We start from the raw sequence: 6,971 nt of genomic DNA on the forward strand, positions 1-6,971 counted from the left end.
AATGTAATTAATTTACATAGGCATGACCAACAGAGTGGACCTTTAAATGTTCAGATTTTTTTTTTTCCTCTATACATGTATGATGAAGCACTTAGAGCATACTAAAATAAGAAACTCACTGGTGTGCTTCATGGCTGTGCCCATCACGAGGAAGCTCACGGTTATATTGATGGTGATGAAGATCTGCTCTGCCACCCATGAGAACCGGCTGTACTTCTGTCTTATGATTTGTGGAACAACAGATTTCAGTTACCAACAAGCAGATTTCAGCTTTGAAATAATGCACAAAGTAAAGAATTAGAGTATGTTGAAGCTGTTATAGCACCAGGTCACCACTAGATGTCACCATTTGTCTTTTTCAGCACAACTGAACTGGTAAGTTGACTTCAAGAGACTGCATTGAGAGTCTAGCAGTTCATCTGCACCATGAGGTTTGTATGTTTGATTAAAAGACTCACAGAACACTCAGAAATCCTAAAAAAGCAACGTGAGCCACAATCCCACAAAAAACAAAACAAAACAAAGCCAAGGCGAGATATATCTGATCAAGAGCAAAGCTATTGATCCCTTCTTCTCACCTTTCCAGAAGAATCAGTTCAAAGGAGCTGCTTGTGTGCTGGAGGTCACATTTACCATAGAGGTGAAGTTTTACAGTTTTTCTCAATTGCTTTGGCACATTTTTCGAAACAATCTTAACATTCTCTAAACTGTGAGTGCAAATGTCACAACTGTTTGCTGGAATCAAACAATTATATTAATTTAGTAACATAAATATATCTTAGTTTAGGCTATATATTTAGAGTTTTATAATCCATTATCTTCTTGTTGATCCATCACATTTACAACTGCCTGTTTTCTGCGTAAAAATAAGGGTGGTTTTTGGCTTTGGTCTAAAGAGCAGAAGGGCTTATTGAAAAATGCAAATTCATTCTCTGCCAGCAGGTGGCGCTTTTCGCCAGGAATATAGCCGTTTTCCCCATAACCGCAGTAAACAAAGCAGCAAACAAAGCAGCGCAGCACCTGACTTTGAAACTTGCAGTGCTCATATTTAATCAATTAAATAGCCTTTTGAAGTGTAAGCTATATTTTTTTAATTGGAGCACCACCTGAGTCTTCTCCTCCCATTTCTACCAGTGATCATTGTTTCCTTTCCACGGTACTAACTGCGCACATATCAATCAACCCAGCATCACTGGGCTGTAGGTTGCCAAGTTGAGGGGACAAATGTGTTGCAATTTGAATGCGTCGATCGTGTGAGAAAGATGCGTTTCATACAAGATCTGACAACTGGACAACCTTGGAATTTGTTGTCGTGATTATTCATATAATGAGGTTAGGTCCTTACAAATTACAGGGCATGTTCTAGTACACCCCCAAAACAAAATCAAGACTTTGTAAAAGAGCATAATAGGACCCCTTTAAACGGGATGATAGCAGGATAGAATGGTAAAATACGGGAGAATCCCGGGAAAAACGGGAGGGTTGACAGGTATGAGTAGAGTCAAGCAAAAAAAAACGAATAAAAAAATGTAAGTTGATAATTTAAGCCTGTTATTCAATATATGTATGTTTTATTCAATATAGATAGATAGATAGATAGATAGATAGATTTTTGTTCAAGTTCACATTACTGATTTTATTTATTTTTTTAATGTAAATCACTGGTCAGGATCCACTTTAACACCATAAATCTGCACTATTCCGAGAGTCCATTCCATTAGAAGAGCTCTGCTGCCCTGGGTCAACTGCTCTTGAAAAGTTTTGAGGGACTGGTCAGTCTAAAAAAAGAGCAAATAGAGTGGTATAGGGAGCCAAAAGTCCGCAGAGAGGAGACTCAACGCCTCACTGCCCCTAAATTAGATCACAAATTCTCGCTCATGGCTCGTCTCACCACCGGCCCCTCAGGCAAAAGACTGCACATTATTGTTTAATACTTTGCCTCTGTTCTGCTGCCACCGAATACTCTCACACACAGGAATTACAGCACATTCACAGCAGAATTAAAGGGCCAGACTGGGGGGAAATCTGAAGGTAAGAATTATAACAGCAGACGTTGATCGACATTAGTTTAAAGCAATATTACAGCCAAAATATTTCACACACCCTCACGTTGTTTCAAACCTGTATGGTTTTCTTTCTTTAGTGGAACACAAAAGCATGAATTTAGTATCTGGTTTGAATATGCATATATTGAGATTGAGAGCAAATAACAAAATATCAGTTTGTTTGTTATAGCAATCGGCATGAAAAGACTTGGAAAATAGAACAGGAACTGTATGGACCACTTCACAGATCAAAGATTATTATTTTTTTTAAAGTAATTAATACTTTCTATACAGCAAGAATGCAATAAATAGATCAAAAGGGATGGTAAAATATTTATAATGTTTCCAAAGATTTCTGTTTCATGTAAGTGCTGTTCCTTTTAACTTTCCATTCATTAAAGAATCCTGGAAAAATGGTTTCCACAAAATATATTACACAACTGCACAACATTAATAATAATAATAATAATAATAATAAATGTTTTCAGAGAAGCAAATCAGCATATTAGAAAGATTTCTGAAGGATCATGTGACACTGAAGACTGGAGTAATGATGCTGAAAATTAATTTTGACTGACATGACATAAGCAAATGATAATGTTATAAAACAGCAGAGAGTTGTATGAAAGCAATTGATGCATGTCCAAAAGCATTTGCAATTTGTTCGAAGGAATGAGAAACTGCTACTATGATGTGCACAAATGACTAAATGTTGTGGAGGTTGAACTAACTGTTGGGCAAATGTAAATAGTGATGTGAGAAATGCACCAAAGCGACTGAGAAAAACTGTAATTACTGAATTGTCATTTGTAGACAAACAATTCACACAAAAAATCTAAAGACAAAAACGTGGCTGCTGTTCCCAGCTTTTGTGATTTAGACAAGCACTTGGTAATGGAACCAGTGATGGATGTTCTGTTGGCCGTTATCTTTGAATCCACGTGAGTGTCGTATTCTAGTGTGCCGAAAACTAATGTAAATAAAACATGATCTACATTTTTTTCATGCAAATTGGAATTCTAAAGTTCCTCTTCATCTCGCCCCTAAGAGGAGAGACTTTATTTATATCCTCGATGCGGTGCATATGAAATTGTCAGCTTGATACACTCTGTCTCAGGCAACCCATGAAATGTGGTTGTCTACGTATAAATAGAAACAAGCAGATACACTGCAAGACCGCTGCCACTGTGCTCTTCAGAGCGTGATCACAACTTTTCTGAAATTCTCTGTAAACTTTGCTGAAGTTTACAAACCACAGACTTGTCTTTCATCGTGACTAAACTGTCGGGCTTCAGAACCAGTTTGTGCTGATATACTGTATGTATTACATATATTTTTAATTTGTGTGTTCTTTCATAATAACCTTTATGATTCAATATAACCATAATTCAAAAGTCTGGAACTCAAACCCACCAATAAACACTCTACTATAAACTTGCTAATTCCCCTCAACAGTTAATGCTCCTGGTAGTTTACAGATGTTTTTAAAGGAATAGTTCACCTACAAAATTATGTAATCACTCTCAAGTGATCCACAAAAAAGGTACAAAAGGCTTCAAAAAACCGACAAAGGACCCATAAATGCATCATAAATATGGTCCATACTCCTAAGCAGTCTATATACTGTATGTCCTATATTCAAAGTCTTGAATCATTCAGACTGGTTTTGTGAACTGGATCAATTCACTCATTAAAAAGATTCGAATCAAAAGAATGATACATTCAGAAATCAGATTTTGCTGCTTCTTTCAAGATCTCGAATATGAACAGACAGATTTATGAGTCGGCAGATTTTTAGTAACATTTATGACTCTTTATCACACAAAACTATCAAAAAGCTTCAGAAGACGGGGAATATAGTGCTTTTTGGACAACTATCACTATGCTTTTCTGTTCTTGTGAAGCTTGAATGCTTCAGTTTTTCTTTAATTTCAACTGCATATAAAAATGACTAGAAAATTATTAAAATATTTTCCCTTTTGTATTCTATGAAAGAAAGTAAGTCACAGGTTTGGAATGACTTGAGTAAATAATGACCTTTTGCATTACATGACCTTTTTATGAATGCAAGGAACATTTCTTTTTTAGGGGTCTGTAAAATTTCAAGAGCCTCGTGGGGATGCAGAAGAATACAGCAAAAGCTCTGTAACAAGCGTGCATAATAGTGAAGATTAAGTTTAAAATGTATCAGCAATGATACAACACATTTTCACTGTTCCAGCACAAATTTTAGAATTACAGAAAACTGTAGCGTTTCTGAACTCTCCATGACTCAAAGGAAATGTTGCGCTTTGTTGGAGGAAAATTTCGCCAGCGGCCGCAGAAATCAACACAATTTCCTTAACAAGCATGAGATGACCTTTAAATTAAAAGAAGCATGTCCTGTTGACAGAAACCTTTATCATTAATCACTCTGTTTGAAATTTCCATTAAACAGTCATCATTTATATGCCATCCATTCTTATCACTTTTGTTTAAACGCATTCAAATGACATTTAAAGGTTTTAGTTCAGAGCCAAACTCAAGGTCAGCACAAAGCTTTGAACAGATAGCAGAGTTTTGATTGATGGCAGTTGTGAGGTCAGAGCCAGCTCATCATTATGCTAATCATCTCTAAGACGAAAGATCCTCACCATTGATCCTCTGTTCAAACACAGCGGTGGACACTGATTGGACAAATTTACACTGTAGACATGAACGATCAGCTGAGAGATATCAGGTATCTCAGCTACAGTACTTCCAGTAGAGACCAGTAGAAAATGGAAGTGTTAGGCTATTATGAATAGATAGACTGTTTGATAGACAGACAGACAGACGGATAGACGGATAGATGGATAGATAGATGGATAAAACAACTGAATGATAGGTGTATAGAATAACCAAATAATAGAACGATAGGCAGAACGATAGAACATAAGAACAGTAGAACGTTAGATAGATAGATAGATAGATAGATAGATAGATAGATAGATAGATAGATAGATAGATAGATAGATAGATAGATATAGATAGATAATTGTAGCTGCTTGAAACATTAGATTTAATTTAAAGCACTCCTTAACATAATAGCATCTATAGTAGTATACCACTTTAGGTTGCATATGTGAAGGATGGAAAGGTACTTCCATGGAAACATTCATGCACTCAACATGGGATGCATGTACAGCAAGCAGCCCTCAGTGGACACACAAGCTTGTCAGAACCTCTCCGGCAGGTGCAGAGGAACAACTGAGCATGTGTCCCGACAGAGAACCTGGGAGCGCAGAGTTACAGCATAATGCTAAACAGCCCTGCGTGTCCCAAACGCCTGCAGCACAGCCTGAATAATTGATGAAGTGCTGGGAATGTCAAGACCCAGTGAAATACCTGTACTTGTTCCATGATCAATGGGAGAGCCCATATTTCTTGATACCCAACTTATCATGTTTACATTAAGAGTCTCAACTACTGTTAATGCTGTTTGATGTTGCTCAGCAAAATCATCTGCTTCAGTGGTTGCCTCTGAATTAAGGAGCTCCAGTTCCAGGCTGGGAATGTAAAGTGGTCACAGCAAACCTTTCAAACATATATTCCCTCCAGAATGTATGCCGTGGGACCCCATCGCTATCTGTCAACCCAAGCAAAAAAGCAGGATTGTATTATATAATCCTTATATAGGATTGTACAGAATTGATGATATAGGTGATACATAGGTGTATCTAGGTGTATTAGACTATTTAATTTACTAGATGTTTCTAGATAAGCCAGCTATTAAATTGAGAAATGATTCAGCACTATAACAAAACTATTTCATGATTGTGTTATAACCAAAGTTCCCATATCCATGAACTTCTGATGCGGCCACATGCAGAGGATTCCATCTGCATCCATTGTCTTTTTTTATTAATTATACAACTGAAGCTGAGAGAAATGTTTGTAAATATGCAGTGTTGATTAATTTGCTAAAAAGAGAACATGCGTCAACACTATGGAGATTTCAATTACATAGTGGCACAAACAGTAGCCCACAGAGGAAATGCGTTATTATTTTCTCTTTTGCTGTGTGATCTCAACAAAATTTACCTCAGTGTCTGAAAAAGCTCTTGAGTTTTTTGGGGGGGTGGGGAAACAAGACAGAAAACTGTATATAAACTATGGCCTCTAAATAACTTATTCAAATGTTTAATAAAATATTTAAATACTGAATTAACATTAACAAAAATGTAATTACATATTATTCAGTTGTATTTAAAAACAATCATAATATCATAATTTTTGTATTGATAAAAATGAATTTCAATGATTTTTCTAAAATCAATCAAAATCTAAAATAGAAAATCAACAAAATCAATATATATATATATATATATATATATATATACAAATATAAAAGTTTTTTACTTTTAAATATAAATTTAATAAAATGTGAAAATAATACATTAATAAAATTATGATTACGCATTTATTTTATTTTTATTGTGCATTTTATTTTATTTAGTGTGTGTGTGTGTGTGGTACTGTATATAGCATGTCTCATCTTTGTTTTCATCCTTCACATTTTCATGTTTATTACAGTTTTTCCACTGTCCATGGTGCTAAAGTTGAGCAAATATAATAACATTACTCTGCCTGCAAATTGGCAGCTATGAAAGATTATTTTATATTCATAATTCTGGCAGGAACTTGAATATAAACTCTTAAAACGTTAAATTGTATTATTTATTTGAAGATCCATGTCATAAGTATAAAGAACCCCTCTTTGTGTTTTTGCAGAATATGTTACAAGATATTCCAGGGGGAAATTCAGTCTTGTCAGCTTTTACTGACCAGCTCTGACAACTTCCTTTACGAACGTGTTCTTCTGGTTGCCCTGTCAGCTGTTTTCTGAAGAATGAAAAACGTGTTACAGCTCCCTCGCCTTCCTAATGCCATCGTTCTTTGTTTTTC

This window comes from Sinocyclocheilus anshuiensis, unplaced genomic scaffold (genome assembly GCF_001515605.1).
Source record: "Sinocyclocheilus anshuiensis isolate Anshui unplaced genomic scaffold, SAMN03320099.WGS_v1.1 scaffold572, whole genome shotgun sequence".
NCBI classification, from domain to species: Eukaryota; Metazoa; Chordata; class Actinopteri; order Cypriniformes; family Cyprinidae; genus Sinocyclocheilus; species Sinocyclocheilus anshuiensis.